Genomic DNA, 19278 nt, shown 5'->3' on the forward strand with positions numbered 1-19278 from the left:
AATGACGCGGACGCGTGAGGGACGCATACGCGTGATAGGGTTTGTGCTTCCAGCACACTTTCAGCCCACTCCATCATAACTCTCTGGCCGTACACCCCTTTACGTCGATTTTGCAGGGCCACGCGTGCGCGTGGGTGACGGGCACGCGTGGAAGGCTGATTTCGCAAGTGACGCGGACGCGTCAGGTATGCGTTTGCGTGGGAGTGTTTGTGCCTAATGCACGCCTCCAGCCATGTTCTCGCACAACTCTCTGTTTCTTTTCTTCTTGTTTCGAATGCACATATGACACGGATGCGTCAGCGACGCTCGTGCGTCGCGTGCATTTTTTTTATATGCAGAATACAAATGCAAATGCAGACTATATGCAGAGATTATGAGAAGAGTCACTAAGAAAAATAAAGCAGAATAAAATAAAACAAAACTAAGATAGAAACTGAACGATCATACCATGGTGGGTTGTCTCCCACCTAGAACTTTGCTTTTACTTCCTTAAGTTGGACGGTCGTCAGGCTCATTCTGCTTCTGTTGGTGGGTCTTCCAAGAGGAATACCTCTAGCTCTTTGTGTTCCTTCATCTTCTCACCATGATAAAGCTTTAGGCGATGTCCATTGACCTTAATGAATTTGGAGCTAGAAGGATGATGCAGGTGAAAAACTCCGTATGGCTCTGCCTTCTCTACTCTGTAGGGGCCTTCCCATCTTGATCTCAGCTTGCCTGGCATGAGCCTTAGTCTGGAGTTATAAAGAAGAACCAACTCCCCTGGTCTGAATTCTCTCCTTTTTATGTGCTTGTCATGGACAGCCTTCATCTTCTCTTTGTATCGCCTGGAGTTGTCATATGCTTCTAGGCGAAGGTTCTCTAATTCTGCTAGTTGCAGCTTCCTTTCAGCATCAGCTTCCTCAAAATTCATGTTGCACTCCCTTACAGCCCAGAAAGCCTTGTGTTCCACCTCTACTGGAAGGTGGCAAGCCTTTCCGTACACTAAGCGGAAGGGGCTCATCCCAATGGGTGTCTTGTATGCTGTTCGTTATGCCCAGAGTGCATCTTGTAGCCTGGCACTCCAGTCCTTCCTATGAGGCTTTACTATCTTCTCCAGAATATGCTTTATTTCTCTATTAGATACCTCTGCTTGCCCATTAGTCTGGGGATGGTAAGCTGTTGCTACTTTGCAAACAATCCCATACTTCTTCAGTAATCCTGTTAGTCTCTTGTTACAGAAGTGAGTGCCTTGATCACTCACGATTGATTGTAGTGATCCAAAGTGACAGATAATATGGTTTCTAACAAAGAAAACAACAATGTTAGCATCATCAGTGCGGGTAGAAATTGCTTCCACCCATTTAGAAGCATAATTTACAGCTAACAGTATATAAAGGTAACCACTAGAGTTTGGAAATGGACCCATGAAGTCAATACCGCAAATATAAAAAATTCCACAAAAAAGCATAATCTGTTAGGGCATCTCATCTCTCTTGGATATATTACCAAACCTTTGGCATGGGGAACAAGATTTACAAAAGGCAGCAGCATCTTTAAAAAGAGTAGGCCACCGGAATCTACAATCTAAGATTTTTCTAGCTGTTCTTTGAGGGCCAAAATGTCCTCCACTCTCAGAAGAGTGGCAGGCCTCTAAAATGGACTGGAATTCTGATTGGGACACACACCTTCTAATTACCTGGTCAGCACCACACCTCCATAAGTATGGGTCATCCCATATATAATATTTAGACTCACTTTTCAACTTGTCCCTTTGATGCTTAGTAAAATTAGGAGGGAAAGTATGGCTGACTAGATAATTAGCTACAGGTGCATACAAAGGAACTACTTCAGATACTGCATGCAAGTTATCAAATGAAAAAGCATCATTGATAGGAGTGGAGTCATCCTTAATGTGCTCAAGGCGATTCAAGTGGTCAGCCACTAAATTTTGGTTACCACTCCTATCCTTAATTTCTAAATCAAATTCTTACAGCAACAGTATCCAACGTATCAACCTTGGTTTGGACTCTTTTTTAGCTAATAAATACTTTAGAGCTGCATGGTCCGAGTACACTACCACCTTAGTACCAAGTAAATAGGCTCGGAATTTATCCAGAGCAAAAACAATATCCAGAAGCTCTTTTTCAGTGGTGGTGTAATTAGACTGAGCAGCGTCTAAGGTCTTAGACGCATAAGCAATTACGAAAGGATCCTTACCTTCGCACTGAGCCAGCGCAGCTCCTACTGCATGGTTGGAGGCATCACACATAATCTGGTCCTCTCACAATCGGAGCTTGAGTCAGGGCGATCTTTAGCTTATCAAATGCTTGCATGCAATCCTCATTGAACTCGAACTCAACATCTTTCTGCAGTAGTCTGGATAAAGGCAATGCTACCTTACTGAAGTTCTTAATAAATCTCCTGTAGAAACCTGCATGGCCAAGGAATGAACGGACTTCCCTCACGGAGGAGGGATAAGGTAAACTAAAAATGACATCTACCTTTGCTGGATCTACAGAAATACTAGTATTAGACACAACATGTCCTAGAACAATCCCTTGTTTTACTATAAAGTGACATTTTTCAAAATTCAATACAATGTTTGAACTAACACACCTGTCTAGTACTCTAGCCAAACTATCTAAGAAAAGGTTAAACGAATCACCATATACGCTGAAATCATCCATGAAAACTTCCATACAGTTCTCAATAAGAGCTAAGAAGATACTCATCATGCATCTTTGGAAAGTAGCCGGTGCATTACATAAGCCAAAAGGCATCCTCTTATATGCATACGTTCCAAAGGGACATGTAAAAGTAGTATTTTCCTGATCTTCAGGAGCTATATGAATTTGAAAATAGCCTGTATAACCATTTAAAAAGCAGTAATGGGATTTACCTGGCAAGCGATCAAGCATCTGATCAATAAATGGAAAGGGGTAGTGATCCTTGCGAGTAGCTTGGTTGAGACGCCTGTAATCAATGCAAACTTTCCATGAATTTTTCACTCTAGTTGTCAGGAGCTATCCATGCTCATTCTTTACTGTTGTGACTCCAAACTTCTTGGGCACCACTTGCACTGGACTGACCCATTCACTGTCTGATATGGGGTAAATTATATCTGCTTCAAGCAACTTGGTCACTTCTTTCTTGACAACTTCTAAGATGGTGGGATTCAATCTTCTTTGGGGTTGACGGACAAGCTTTGATCCCTCTTCTAGGAATATTCTGTGTTCACAAACCTGAGGACTGATGTCTACTATATCCGCCAAACTCCACCCAATTGCTTTCTTGTGTCTTTTCAGCACACTATGCAGCTGCTCCTCCTGTTGGGAAATGAGTTCTCTTGCAATGATAACTGGGAGCTTCTGATTATCCTAAAGATAAGCATACTTGAGGTGGGGTGGAAGCTTTAATTCCAATTTCTGCTCCTGGCTAGGCTCTGGATTATCTTGAGCTAATGATAATGGCAAAGTGTCTTCATTGTGTTCAGAGGGTGTCTCCACACTTTGACCTTGCTCCATGTACTTCTCTTCTACTTCTTCTTGGTGAACTTCAGCTACAGTTTCATCAATGATGTTGCACGAGAAGATAGAATGATCTTTCGGAGGGTGCTTCATAGCTTCATTTAAACTGAAACTCACTGCTCTGCCATCTATCTCAAAGGAGTAAGTTCCTGAGAATGTGATGAGCGGATAATTTATATGCTTTTTAGCATTGTTTTTAGTATGTTTTTAGTATGATTTAGTTAGTTTTTATTATATTTTTATTAGTTTTTAAATAAAAATCACATTTCTGGACTTTACTATGAGTTTGTGTGTTTTTCTGTAATTTCAGGTATTTTCTGGCTGAAATTGAGAGAGTTGAGCAAAAATCTAATTCAGGCTGAAAAAAGACTGCAGATGTTGTTGTATTCTGACCTCCCTGCAATTGAAATGGATTTTCTGGAGCTATAAGAGTCCAAATGACGCACTCTTAATTGCGTTGAAAAGTAGACATCCAGGGCTTTCCAGCAATATATAATAGTCCATACTTTGCTCAAGGATAGACGACGTAAACTGGCGTTCAACGCCAGTTCCATGTTGCAGTCTGGCGTCAAACGCCAGAAACAGGTTACAAATTGGAGTTGAACGCTAGAAACAGGTTACAACCTGGCGTTTAACTCCAAAAACAGCCTAGGCACATGAGAAGCTTAAGTCTCAGCCCCAGCACACACCAAGTGGGCCCCAGAAGTGGATTTCTGCACCAATTATCTTAGTTTATTCATTTTCTGTAAACCTAGGTTTCTAGTTTAGTATTTAAACAACTTTTAGAGATTTATTTTGCACCTCATGACATTTTAGATCTGAACTTTGTACTCTTTGATGGCATGAGTCTCTAAACTCCATTGTTGGGGGTGAGGAGCTCTGCTGTGTCTCGATGAATTAATGCAATTATTTCTGTTTTCTATTCAAACAAGCTTGTTTCTATCTAAGATGTTCATTCACACTTCAATATGATGGATGTGATGATCCGTGACACTCATCACCATTCTCAATCTATGAACGCGTGCCTGACAACCACCTCCGTTCTACCTTCGATTGAATGAGTATCTCTTGGATTCCTTAGTCAGAATCTTCGTGGTATAAGCTAGAATCCATTGGCAGCATTCTTGAGAATCCGAAAAGTCTAAACCTTGTGTGTGGTATTCCGAGTAAGATTCAGGGATTGAATGAATATGACGAGCTTCAAACTCACAAGGGTTGGGCATAGTGACAGACATAAAAGGATCAATGGATCCTATTCCAGTATGAGTGAGAACCGACAGATGATTAGCCGTGCGGTGACAGCGCACCTGGAGCATTTTCACTGAGAGGACGGATGGTAGCCATTGACAACAGTGACCCACCAACACACAGCTTGCCATAGAAGGAACCTTGCGTGTGTGAAGAAGAAAACAGGGGGAAAGCAGAGATTCAGAAGACAAAGCATCTCCAAAACTCCAACATATTCTCCATTACTGCATAACAAGTATTTAATTCATACTCTTTTATTTTTCGCAATTCAAACTGATAATCATAACTAATATCCTGACTAAGAATTACAAGATAACCATAGATTGCTTCAAGCCAACAATCTCCGTGGGATTCGACCCTTACTCACATAAGGTATTACTTGGACGACCCAGTGCACTTGCTGGTTAGTGGTACGAGTTGTGAAAAGTGTGATTCACAATTCGTGCACCAAGTTTTTAGCGCCGTTGTCGGGGATTGTTCGAGTTTGAACAACTGACGGTTCATTTTGTTGCTTAGATTTGGAAAAATTTTTCTTTTTTGTTTAGAGTCTTTTATTATTGTTTTTGGTTGAAATTTATTTTTTTAATCCTTATTTTCTCTTTTTAAAATTTTTCAAAAATTTTATAAACTGATAATTGAGTTTTTCTGTTTGAGTTTAGTTTCATGTTTTAAGTTTGGTGTCAATTGCATGTTTTTATTTTCTTTTAAATTTTCGAAATTGTGTTCATTGTTCTTTCTTAATCTTCAAGTTGTTCTTGTTTATTTTCCTTGTTTGATCTTTAGTTTTTCTTGTTTTGTGATTTTTCTTGTTTTTCTTGTGCATTTTCGAATTATTAGCATCTAAAAAAAGGATTTATTTATACCTTGTTAAAACACTTTAAATTTATAGCTCAATTGGCTAGAACGTGGTGCTTATGTTCTAGGTAATTAGCTATCCTCTTTTTAAAAAACTTTTTCAAAAATAATTTTTCTTTGAATAAATCTTGTGCCAAACTTTAAATTTGGTGTTTTCTTGTTGATTTTTCTTTAGTTTTCGAAAGTTTTATTTTGGTTTTCAAAAAATTTTAAGTTTGGTGTTCTATCTTCATGTTCTTGTTATTCTTGTGAGTCTTCAAAGTGTTCTTGAGTCTTCCTTGTGTTTTGATCTTAAAATTTTTAAGTTTGGTGTTCCTTGGTGTTTCCCTCCAAAATTTTCGAAAATAAAGAGCATTAGATCTAAAAATTTTAAGTTTTGTGTCTTTTTATTGTTTTTCTCTTTCCTCATTGAATTCAAAAATATCTTTTCCCTTTATTTTAATTGATTTTTCGAATTTTCCTTTTAAAAAAATTCAGATTTTATTTTAAAATTTTTTATTTTATCTTATCTTAGTTTTAAAATTTCAAAATTCAAATCTTTTTCAAAAAAATCATATCTTTTTCAAAATCTTATCTTATCTTATTTCAAATTTCAAATTTCAACTTCTAGAATTCAAAATTCAAATTTCAAAATTCAAATTTTAAAATTTAAAATTTAAAATTTAATTTTCAAATTTCAATTTTCAAATCTTTTCAAATCTTTTCTTTTTCAAATCCTTATCTTAATATTGTTGACTTTTTCGAAAATTCAAAATTCAATTTTCAATTTTCAATTTTCAAATTTCAATTTTCAACAACAACAACAACAACAACAAAACCTTGTCCCACTTTTCAAATTTCAAATTTCAAATTTTAAAATTAATTTTCAAATTTAAAATTTAAATTTCAACACTTTTTAATTTAAATTCCTTATCTTCTCTTACCTAGCCTATCTTATCTTTTCTAATTTCAAATCTTAAAATCAAATCTTTTTCATATCTTTTCTTTTTTTATTTTATTTTATTTTCTTACAAGTATCTTTAATTTTAAGACATATCTTACAAGTATCTTTATTTTCCTAACCAATTTCTCTCTCTTCATTTTTTTTTGAAAATTCTCACCCACATTTCTTTCAAATCTTTTTAATTAATTTAGTTTTCAATTTTCTTTTATTTATTTTTCTTCTAATTTTCGAAAAATATAGTAAATTTTTCAGTTATTTTATTTTATTTTATTTTATTTTAATTTTGGTTTTCAAAAAAAAATATTATTTGCAATCCGCATCATCTCCCTTTCTCCATCATGGACCTAAGTGGAAATGAACAGTCCAGAAGGACTCTGGGGTCATATGCTAACCCCACTACTGCTTCATATGGGAGCAGTATCTGTATACCCTCCATTGGAGTCAGTAGCTTTGAGTTGAATCCTCAGCTCATTATCATGGTGCAGCAAAGTTGCCAGTATTCCGGTCTTCCACAGGAAGAACCTATAGAGTTTCTGGCACAATTTTTATAAATTGCTGACATAGTACATGATAAGGAAGTAGATCAGGATGTCTACAGATTATTACTGTTTCCATTTGCTGTAAAAGACTGATGGGATATTTTTGTGGAAAAATAAATTTCTCCAAAACACCCAAATCTAACCGGCAAGTGCATCGGGTCGCATCAAGTAATAATAACTCACGGGAGTGAGGTCGATCCCACAGGGATTGAAGGATTGAGCAATTTTAGTTTAGTGGTTGATTTAGTCAAGCGAATCAAGATTTGGTTGAGAGATTTGTGATTTGCAGAATTTAAATTGCATAGAAAGTAAAGGAAATGGGTGAATTACATGAAATTAAAGAGAAATGGAATTTAAAGTGCTGAATCTTAAAGAGCAAGAAATTAAATGGCAGAAACTTAGAACACAAGAAATGTAAATTGCAGAATCTTAAAGTGCAAGAAATGTAAATGGCTTGAATTGTAAAGGGAATTGGGAGTTGGATTTGCAGAAATTAAACAAGGAAAAGTAAATTGCAACAAACAGAGAAGTAAAGGATGTCTTGAATCGAACCGGATCTTAAAACAGAAATGTAAATGAGCATGAAAACAGTAAACAGGGAATGGGAAATGGGAAATCCGGATCTCAGGACCCAAGAGACTAGAAAACCAAGTCTAGATCTCAATGCCTTCCTAGATCCAACAAGAACAATTGCAAAGGAAATGTAGATTGCAAAGAAAGTAGATGAAAAGCAATTAACCGAAACTGAAATTCAATTAAGCAGAAAATTAAACAAGATCCCAAGGTGAGATTGAAACAGAAGTTCTTCAATTCTCCACCCAAGATCCAAGACAATTGTAATTGAAATTGAAAGCAAGAAAACTAAGAGGAAAGGAATTCAATTCTCCTTCCCCAAGACTTAGAAATTTAAAATTCACTCAACACCAAAACTCTCCGAAAACTCTCTCTGAAAACTCAAAGGAAAAGCTCTCTAAAAACTTAAATCCTATGCTATTTATACACTTTCTTCAAATGGTCTTCAAGCCTTCAATTGGGCCTTTGCTCTTGATGGAATTGGGTTGATAGAGGCCTTGGTTGATTGCTCTTGGAGTTTGGAGAAGAACCGAATTGAACCGGGTTGGAATCATGAAAGCTTGAGTAAAAGTTGGAGTAAAAGTTGGAGGCTAACTTTTACTCCAACTTTTCACATTAGCCACCCTTCTTTGCTGATACCAACGTTGGGGCAAAAGTTAGGGGTCTAACTTTTGCTCCAACGTTGGCCTCCCCTTGCATACTCATGGCGCCAACGTTAGCCAAAAAGTTAGGGGCTAACGTTGGCGCAAACTTTTGCTCATCCAGGGAGTGTTTTTCATGCGCCAACGTTAGCCAAAAAGTTAGGGGCTAACGTTGGCGCAAACTTTTGCTCTCCAAGGTGTTGATTTGTGATGCCAAAAGTTAGCCAAAAAGTTTGAGGCTAACTTTTGCTCCAGCTTTTGCCCAAAAGTTAGCCAAAAAGTTTGAGGCTAACTTTTGCTCCAACTTTTTGCTTCCTGGTTCATTTTCAATTAATCCAAAAGTTTGAGCTAAAGTTTGAGGCAAACTTTTGCTCAAACTTTTTGTCCTCTCTTCCTCCTAACCATTCCTTCTTGCTTCAACCTTTCTCCAAGCTTTCTTCACCTATCATTAATCAACCAAACACATCAAAGCTATGCTCAAAATCATGAGATATTCATTCTTTCATAATATGTGACATTTATAGCATAAAACCTCATGAAATAGCATGAATTCATACATGGTTGATTAAATCAAAGGAAACATGAAAATCTACCCAATTGGCTTGCTTATGGCTCAAGAAAGTACATAATTCAGTTGAAAACTAAAGAAAAAGGCTAGTGAAACTAGGCTAAGATGACTTGTCATCAAAGACCAAGCTAAGAGGTGGTTAAATAACCAACCTAAGGCTAGCATAAGGACATGGAAACAGCTGTCAGAAAAATTCCTGAATCAATACTTCCCTCCAAAATGGATGACACAGCTAAGGCTGGACATCCAAGACTTTAAACAAGGAGATAATGAATCTCTTTATGATGCCTGGGAGAGTTACAGAGAGATGCTAAGAAAATGCCCCTCTGAAATGTTTTCAGAATGGGTGCAGTTATACATCTTCTATTACGGGCTTACAGAAAAAGCTCAGATTTCTCTAGACCACTCAGCTAGTGGATCTATACACATGAGAAAGACAATTGAAGAGGCTCAAGAGCTTATTGATACAGTTGCCAGAAATCAGCATCTGTACCTAAGCAGTAAATCTTCTAGGAAAGAAGAGGCTAAAACAGTAACTACTGAACTCAGTCCTGCAGAACAAATTACTGAATTCAATCAGCAACTAGACTTTCTAACAAAACAGCTGGCCGAATTCAAGGAGATACTACAAGACACAAGAATGGCTAATCTGAATATGGAAGTACAGTTGAAGCAAATAGAACAGTAGTTATCAAAACAAATAACAGAAGAGTGCCAAGCAGTTCAATTAAGAAGTGGGAAAATATTAAATACCTCACTTCAAGGCAGCAGAAAGCCAAGAAATGAACAAACTGCTATTCAAAATCCCTTTGAGGACAGTAAGAGCCCAGAGAGGAATAACTCTGGCGTTCAAATGCCAGAAACAGGTAGGGATTTGGCGTCAAACGCCCAATGGAAGCTCAGTTCTGGCGTTCAAATGCCAGGAACAAGTAAGGAGTTGGCGTCCAATGCCACTCCAGCTTCTAACTCTGGCATTCAAATGCCAGTGAGGGATCAGACACACACAAGTGCTGATAACATCCCCTCTAAAAAGGCTTCTCCAACCACCTCTATAGGAAATAAACCTGCAGGAACTAAGGTTGAGGAATACAAAGCCAAGATGCCTTATCTTCAAAAACTCCGCCAAGAGGAGCAGGATAAGCAATTTGCTCGCTTTGCAGACTATCTCAAGACTCTTGAAATAAAGATTCTGTTTGCAGAGGCACTTGAGCAAATACCCTCTTATGCCAAGTTCATGAAAGAGATCTTGAGTCATAAGAAGGATTGGAGAGAAACTGAAAGAGTTCTCCTCACTGAAGAATGTAGTGCAGTCATTCTGAAAAGCTTCCCAGAAAAGCTTAAGGATCCCGGGAGCTTTCTGATACCGTGCACATTAGAGGGTAATTGCACCAAGACAACTTTATGTGATCTTGGGGCAAGCATCAATCTAATACCTGCATCCACTATCAGAAAGCTTGGTTTAACTGAAGAAGTCAAACCAACCCGGATATGTCTCCAACTTGTTGATGGCTCCATCAAATACCCATCAGGCATGATTGAAGACATGATCGTCAGGGTTGGGCCATTCGCCTTTCCCACTGACTTTGTGGTGCTGGAAATGGAAGAGCACAAGAGTGCTACTCTCATTCTAGGAAGACCTTTCCTAGTAACTGGACGAACTCTCATTGATGTCCAAAAGGAGGAAGTAACCCTGAGAGTCAATGAGGATGAGTTTAAGTTGAATGCTGTCAAGCCTATGCAGCATCCAGACACACCAAAAGACTGCATGAAAGTTGATCTCATTGATTCTTTAGTAGAGGAGATCAACATGGCTGCGAGTCTCGAATCAGAGCTGGAAGACATCTTTAAAGATGTTCAGCCTGATTTGGAGGATTCAGAGGAATCGAAAGAACCTCTGAAACTTTCTCAGGAAGAGGAGAAACCTCCTAAACCCGAGCTCAAGCCATTACCACCATCCCTGAAATATGCATTTCTGGGAGGTGACACTTTTCCGGTGATGATAAGCTCTGCTTTAAATCCACTGGAAGAGGAAGCACTACTTCAAGTGCTAAGGACACACAAGACAGCTCTTGGGTGGTCCATAAGTGACCTTAAGGGCATAAGCCCAGCTAGATGCATGCACAAGATCCTATTGGAGGATGATGCTAAGCTAGTGGTTCAACCACAAAGGCGGCTAAATCCAGCCATAAAGGAGGTGGTGCAGAAAGAGGTCACTAAGTTACTGGAGGCTGGGATTATTTATCCCATTTCTGACAGCCCCTGGGTGAGCCCTGTCCAAGTTATGCCCAAAAAGGGAGGCATGACAGTGGTTCATAATGAAAAAATAAACTTGTTCCTACAAGAACAGTTACAGGGTGGCCCATGTGTATTGACTACAGAAGGCTCAATACAGCCACCAGAAAGGATCATTTTGCTTTACCATTCATAGACCAGATGCTAGAAAGACTAGCAGGTCATAAATACTACTGCTTTTTGGATGGCTATTCAGGTTACAACCAGATTGCAGTAGACCTACAGGACCAAGAGAAAATAGCATTCACATGTCCTTCTGGAGTGTTTGCCTACAGAAGGATGCCTTTTGGTCTGTGCAATGCACCTGCAACCTTTCAGAGGTACATGCTCTCTATCTTCTCTGATATGGTAGAGAAATTTCTGGAAATCTTCATGGATGACTTTTTAGTATTTGGAGACTCATTCAGCTCCTGCCTTGACCATTTAGCACTTGTTCTGAAAAGATGCCAAGAGACCAACCTGGTTTTAAACTGGGAAAAATGTCACTTTATGGTGACTGAAGGAATTGTCCTTGGGCATAAAATTTCAAACAAGGGAATAGAGGTGGATCAAGCTAAAGTGGACGTAATTGAAAAATTACCACCACCTGCCAATGTTAAGGCAATCAGAAGCTTTCTGGGGCATGTAGGATTCTATAGGAGGTTTATAAAGGAATTTTCAAAAATCGCAAAACCTCTGAGCAATCAGCTAGCTGCTGACACGCCCTTTGTGTTTGACACAGAGTGTCTGCAGGCATTTGAAATCCTAAAAGCTAAGCTGGTCACAGCACCAGTTATTTCTGCACAGACTGGACATTACCATTTGAACTAATGTGTGATGCCAGTGACCATGCCATTGGTGCAGTACTGGGACAGAGGCATAACAAGCTTCTGCATGTCATTTATTATGCTAGCCATGTTTTAAATAATGCCCAAAAAAATTACACAACCACAGAAAAAGAATTGCTTGCAGTGGTTTATGCCATTGACAAGTTTAGATTATACTTAGTAGGATCAAAAGTGATTGTGTACACTGACCATGCTACTCTTAAATATCTACTCACAAAGCAGGATTCAAAACCTAGGCTCATAAGATGGGTGTTGCTTCTGCAAGAGTTTGATATAGAAATAAGAGACAGAAAAGGGACAGAGAACCAAGTGGCTGATCATCTATCCCGGATAGAACCAGTAGAAGGGGAGTTTCCCCCCTCTATTGAGATCTTTGAGACCTTTCCGGATGAGCATTTGTTTTCCATTCAGGAAACACCATGGTTTGCAGACATTGGAAACTATAAAGCTGCAAGATTCATACCCAAGGAGTACAGCAGGCAACAAAAGAAAAAATTAATTACTGATGCAAAGTACTACTTGTGGGATGAACCCTATCTCTTTAAGAGATGTACAGACAGAATAATCCGTAGGTGTGTGCCTAGAGAAGAAGCACAGAGGATCTTATGGCATTGCCATGGATCACAATATGGAGGCCATTTCGGAGGTGAGCGAACAACCACCAAGGTCCTCTAATGTGGCTTCTACTGGCCTACACTCTATAGGGATTCCCGAGAGTTTCTACATAACTGTGACAGCTGCCAAAGAGCTGGTAATCTGCCTCATGGTTACGCCATGCCTCAACAGGGAATCTTGGAGATTGAGTTGTTTGATGTATGGGGAATTGACTTCATGGGACCTTTCCCACCATCATACTCAAACACTTATATTCTGGTGGTAGTCGACTATGTATCAAAATGGGTAGAGGCCATTGCCACACCCACTAATGATACTAAAATAGTGCTGAAGTTCCTCCAGAAACATATCTTCAGCAGGTTTGGTGTCCCTAGAGTACTAATCAGTGATGCGGGCACTCACTTCTGCAACAAACAGCTTTACTCTGCTATGGTCCGGTATGGAATTAGCCACAAGGTGGCAACTCCATATCATCCACAGATAAATGGGCAAGCTGAAGTCTCTAATAGAGAACTAAAAAGAATCCTGTAAGGGACTGTAAGTACCCGTAGAAAGGATTGGGCAAGAAGCTTGGATGATGCTCTGTGGGCTTACAGAACAGCATTCAAGACTCCTATAGGGACCTCTCCATACCAGATTGTGTATGGTAAGGCCTGTCATCTGCCTATGGAACTGGAGCATAAGGCCTACTGGGCAATCAGATTCCTAAACTTTGATGCCAAATTAGCTGGAGAAAAAAGATTGCTCCAACTGAATGAGCTAGAGGAATTCAGACTCACTGCTTTCGAAAATGCCAAGCTTTACAAAGAGAAAGCAAAAAGGTGGCACGACAGAAAGCTGTCATCTAGAGTCTTTGAACCAGGACAGAAGGTTCTGCTATTTAACTCTAGGCTCAGGCTATTTCCCGGGAAACTGAAATCCCGGTGGAGGGCACCATATGTGATTACAAGTGTGTCACCATATGGCTATGTGGAGCTTCAAGACATTGATTCTAATAAGAAGTTCATTGTTAATGGACAGAGAATCAAGCACTATCTTGAAGGCAATGTTGAGCAAGAGTGCTCAAGGCTGAGACTAGATTAAAAGCTCAGCAAGGTCCAGCTAAAGACAATAAAGAAGCGCTTATTGGGAGGCAACCCAATGTTATTTAATTATATCTATTTATTTTCTATTGCTATTTTATGTCTTCTTAAGGTTGATGATCATGTGAAGTCACAAAAACTACTGAAAAATCAAAAACAGAATGAAAAATAGCAACAAAAATAGCACACTCTAGAGGAGGAGTATTCTGGCATTTAAACGCTAGAGACAAGCATCTGTCTGGCATTTAACGCCAGAAACAGGCACCAAGCTGGTGTTTAACGCCAGAAACAAGCTTCTACCTGGCGTTAAACGCCAGAAACAAGCTACATTTGGGCGTTTAACGCCAGAAACAGGCAGCAGTCTGGTGTTAAACGCCAGGATTGCACAGCAAGGGCGTTTTACACGCCTAATTGGAGCAGGGATGTTAAGTCCTTGACCCCACTTGATCTGTGGACCCCACAGGATCCCCTCAAGATCTGTGGACCCTACAGGATCCCCTCAGGATCTGTGGACCCCACAGGATCCCTACCTTTCCTTCTTCATTTTCACACAACACAACCCTCTCTTCTTCCACTTTGCCGAATACATCTTCTTCCCCCATCTCCTCCATTTTCTTCTTCTTCTACTACTTTCTCTCTTCTTTTTCTCGGGGACGAGCAAACCTTCTAAGTTTGGTGTGGAAAAAGCATTGCTTTTTTGTTTTTCCATAACCACTAATGCCTCAAGGGATGCACTTCCCTCCACAAAACTATTAGGAGCAACAAAGACAAGGAAGAGACATAGAGGAGCTCAAGAGCACCATTGGTTCTTCAAGAAGAGGAAGACGCCACCCTCACTAAGGTGGACCCGTTCCTTAATCTCTTTGTTCTTATTTTCCTGTTTTTCGTTTATTATGCTTTATGTTTTATTTATAATTGTGTCTTTACTATATGATCTCTAGTATCTAAGTGTCTATGTCTTAAAGATATGAATGTCCTATGAATCCATCACCTTTCTTAAATGAAAAATGTTTTTTGAAAAAGAAAAAGAAGTACATGAATTTTGAATTTTAAATAGTTTAATTATTTTGATGTGGTGGCAATACTTTCTGTTTTCTAAATGAATGCTTGAACAGTGCATATGTCTTTTGAATTTGTTGTTTATGAATGTTAAAATTATTGGCTCTTGAAAGAATGATGAAAAAGGAGAAATATTATTTGATAATCTGAAAAATCATAAAAATGATTCTTGAAGCAAGAAAAAGCAGTGAAGAACAAAGTTTGCAGAAAAAAAAATGCAAAAAAAAAGAAAAAAAAAAGAGAGAGCAAGAAAAAGAAAAAGCAAGCAGAAAAAGCCAAAAGCTCTTTAAACTAAAAGGCAAGAGCAAAAAGCCAATAGCCCTTAAAACTAAAAGGCAAGGGTAATAAAAAGGATCCAAGGCTTTGAGCATCAGTGGATAGGAGGGCCTAAAGGAATAAAATCCTGGCCTAAGCGGCTAAACCAAGCTGTCCCTAACCATGTGCTTGTGGCGTGAAGGTGTCAAGTGAAAACTTGAGACTGAGCGGTTAAAGTCGAGGTCCAAAGCAAAAACAGAGTGTGCTTAAGAACCCTGGACACCTCTAATTGGAGACTTTAGCAAAGCTGAGTCACAATCTGAAAAGGTTTAACCAGTTATGTGTCTGTGGCATGTATGTATCCGGTGGTAATATTGGAAAACAGAGTGCTTAGGGTCACGGCCAAGACTAATAAAGTAGCTGTGTTCAAGAATCAACATACTGAACTAGGAGAATCAATAACACTATCTGAATTTTGAGTTCCTATAGATGCCAATCATTCTGAACTTCAAAGGATAAAGTGAGATGCCAAAAATGTTCAGAAGCAAAAAGCTAACAGCCCCGCTCACCTAATTAAGACTGATCTTCATAGATGTTTTTGGAATTTATTGTATATTCTCTGCTTTTTATCCTAATTTGTTTTTAGTTACTTGGGGACAAGCAACAATTAAGTTTGGTGTTGTGATGAGCGGATAATTTATACGCTTTTTGGCATTGTTTTTAGTATGTTTTTAGTATGATTTAGTTAGTTTTTATTATATTTTTATTAGTGTTTAAATAAAAATCACATTTCTGGACTTTACTATGAGTTTGTGTATTTTTCTGTAATTTCAGGTATTTTCTGGATGAAATTGAGGGAGCTGAGCAAAAATCTGATTCAGGCTGAAAAAGGACTGCAGATGCTGTTGGATTCTGACCTCCCTGCACTCGAAATGGATTTTCTGGAGCTATAGGAGTCCAAATGGCACGCTCTTAATTGCGTTGGAAAGTAGACATCCAGGGCTTTCCAGAAATATATAATAGTCCATACTTTTCTCAAGGATAGATGACGTAAACTGGCGTTCAACGCCAGTTCCATGTTGCAGTCTGGCGTCAAACGCCAGAAACAGGTTACAAATCGGAGTTGAACGCCAGAAACAGGTTACAACCTGGTGTTCAACTCCAGAAACAGCCTAGGCACGTGAGAAGCTTAAGTCTTAGCCCCAGCACACACCAAGTGGGCCCCAGAAGTGGATTTCTGCACCAATTATCTTAGTTTATTCATTTTCTGTAAACCTAGGTTACTAGTTTAGTATTTAAACAACTTTTAGAGATTTATTTTGCACCTCATGACATTTTAGATCTGAACTTTGTACTCTTTGACGGCATGAGTCTCTAAAGTCCATTGTTGGGGGTGAGGAGCTCTGCTGTGTCTCGATGAATTAATGCAATTATTTCTGTTTTCTATTCAAACACGCTTGTTTCTATCTAAGATGTTCATTCGCACTTCAATATGATGGATGTGATGATCCGTGACACTCATCACCATTCTCAACCTATGAACGCGTGCCTGACAACCACCTCCGTTCTACCTTCGATTGAATGAGTATCTCTTGGATTCCTTAATCAGAATCTTCGTGGTATAAGCTAGAATCCATTGGCAGCATTCTTGAGAATCCGGAAAGTCTAAACCTTGTCTGTGGTATTCCGAGTAGGATTCAGGGATTGAATAACTGTGACGAGCTTCAAACTCACAAGGGTTGGGCGTAGTGATAGACGCAAAAGGATCAATGGATCCTATTCCAGCATGAGTGAGAACCGACAGATGATTAGCCGTGCGGTGACAGCGCACCTGGACTATTTTCACTGAGAGGACGGATGGTAGCCATTGACAACAGTAACCCACCAACACACAGCTTGCCATAGGAGGAACCTTGCGTGCGTGAAGAAGAAAACAGGAGGAAAGCAGAGATTCAGAAGACAAAGCATCTCCAAAACTCCAACATATTCTCCATTACTGCATAACAAGTATTTAATTCATACTCTTTTATTTTTCGCAATTCAAACTGATAATCATAACTAATATCCTGACTAAGAATTACAAGATAACCATAGATTGCTTCAAGCCAACAATCTCTGTGGGATTCGACCCTTACTCACGTAAGGTATTACTTGGACGACCCAGTGCACTTGCTGGTTAGTGGTACGAGTTGTGAAAAGTGTGATTCACAATTCATGCACCAGAATGCATCCAGCTTGAACTTTGAATAGGAATGATCTTCCAATAAGGATTGATGATGGTCTTCCTGAGTTATTAGGGGGCATTTCCAAGATATAGAAGTCAATAGGAAATGTGAGGCCCTTAATGCTCACTAATACATCTTCAGCGATTCCAACCACTGTAATAATGCTTTTATCTGCTAACACAAAACGAGCTGCCGACCTTTTCAAGGGAGGGAGCCTCAAAGCATCATATATAGACAATGGCTTTATACAAACACACGCTCCTAAATCACACATGCAGTTAGAAAATATTACACCCCCCAATGGTACAGTTAACCATGCATGGACCTAGATCACTATATTTTTCAAGTATACTCCCCATTAAAGCAGATATAGAACTACCTAAAGGAATAGTTTCTAGTTCATTAATTTTATCTTTGTGTATGCATAAATCTTTCAGAAACTTTGCATATTTAGGTACTTGTTGAATAACATAAAAAAGGGGAACAGTTACCTCAACCTTTTTGAAAGTTTCTACCATTTTGGGATCAAGTTCCATCTGCTTCCTGGACTTCCGTGAAAGGTGTGGAAATGGGATAAGAATGGTGCCACTTGTAGCTTCTGTATCATTTGGTGCTCTGTTCCTTGGCTGAACTACTTCTTCTTCAACTATGTCTTGTTCATCTATGTCTTGTACTTCCTCTTCCTCTTCAGCATCTTCCACTTCAACTAAGTCTTCAACTGGGGTGTGTTCTTGTTGGCTTGGCTCATCTTGGGTCCTCTCTTACAGTAAAGTAATGGCATTCATGCCACCTTGGGATTGGGTAAGGGTTGAGAAAGAATTCCACTGGAGCTTGAAGGCTGGTTGGTGGAAGCAGGTAATGAATTTATCCGGGAGACGAGAGCTTGTAAAGTGGCATTCAGACCATTTAGAGTAGAGTTCAGTGTACTCTGCAAGTCTTGTTGTCCTTGTGCAAGAGAATAAAGCATCTCGTCATTTGATGAGGAACGGGGATAAGTGATCTGAGGAGCCTGTTGTTGGTTATGCTGGGGTTCTTGGGACTGCCTAAGGTGAGGTGCTCTGTAAGACTGGTTCTGATTCTGCTGTCTGTTGTTGTTATTCCACCTCTGATTTCTATTGTTGTCTCTGCCTCCTCTGTTATAGTTGTCCCTCCAACCATGGTTGGAATCATCTCTCCAACCTTGGTTAGAATTGTCATGCCACCCTTGGTTATAGTTCCCACGTTGGTTGTAGTTCCCGCCTTGTTGATTGTATCCTTGATTCGGGCGGTCATAGAAGTTCTGAGTAGCTGCCACGGTGTTGTCCTGTTGTTGGAGCTGCGAGCACTCATCAGTATAATGACTATAATCAGCACATATTCCGCATACTTTTTGGGGGACCAGCTGTTGGCTTTGTTGTGGTGGGGGAGACTGTTGTTGTTGTTGATTCAGCTGTATCTGCTTCAGTAGGTTGGTCATTTCAATATAGCTTGTGTAACGGCAGTAGTCTCACTGCTAGAGAAAACCTCTGCAATAGTCTTTGAGTGGCTGTTCCTATGCCTATGATTTCTAGTGGACTCAGCTAAGTCGCTGATCAGTTGCCATGCTTCATCTGCGGTCTTGTACTTTTTTAGAGAACCATTACTAGCACCATCTAGTGTAGTTTTATTCCGAGGCTTCATGCCTTGAGTGAAGTAGCTGACCAATACCAACTTGTCAATCATATGGTGGGGGCATATGTCCAGAAGATTCTTGAAGTGCTCCCAAGACTCATAGAGAGTTTCTGATTCACCCTGAATGATGCAGGAAATCTCTTTTCTCAATCTATCTGTAACTTTAGCTGGAAAATATTTTTTCAAGAATTCTTTCCTGAGCGTATCCCAGTTGGTGACAGTTGCTTCAGGTTGGGAGTAGTACCACTGCCTCGCCTTTCCCTCAAGAGAAAACGGGAAAGTGGTTAACAGAATAGAAGTTTCATTTGCACCATGATGCCTAATAGTAGAATAGGCTGTCTGGAAATCCCTGAGGTGCTTGATGGGCTCCTAAGCAGGTAAGCTATGAAACTTGGGCATC

At 39.4% G+C, this 19278-nt stretch overlaps 1 non-coding gene across 1 annotated transcript; it reads left to right on the forward strand.

Moving 5' to 3' along the window:
* The first annotated feature begins 18924 nt into the window (after window positions 1-18924).
* On the forward strand, window positions 18925-19031 carry LOC112788625 (small nucleolar RNA R71). Its single transcript, XR_003195983.1, has one exon. It is a non-coding gene; the product is annotated as a small nucleolar RNA R71 (small nucleolar RNA).
* Window positions 19032-19278: the final 247 nt, after the last annotated feature.

Source organism: Arachis hypogaea, chromosome 20, assembly GCF_003086295.3.
Source record: "Arachis hypogaea cultivar Tifrunner chromosome 20, arahy.Tifrunner.gnm2.J5K5, whole genome shotgun sequence".
NCBI classification, from domain to species: domain Eukaryota; kingdom Viridiplantae; phylum Streptophyta; class Magnoliopsida; order Fabales; family Fabaceae; genus Arachis; species Arachis hypogaea.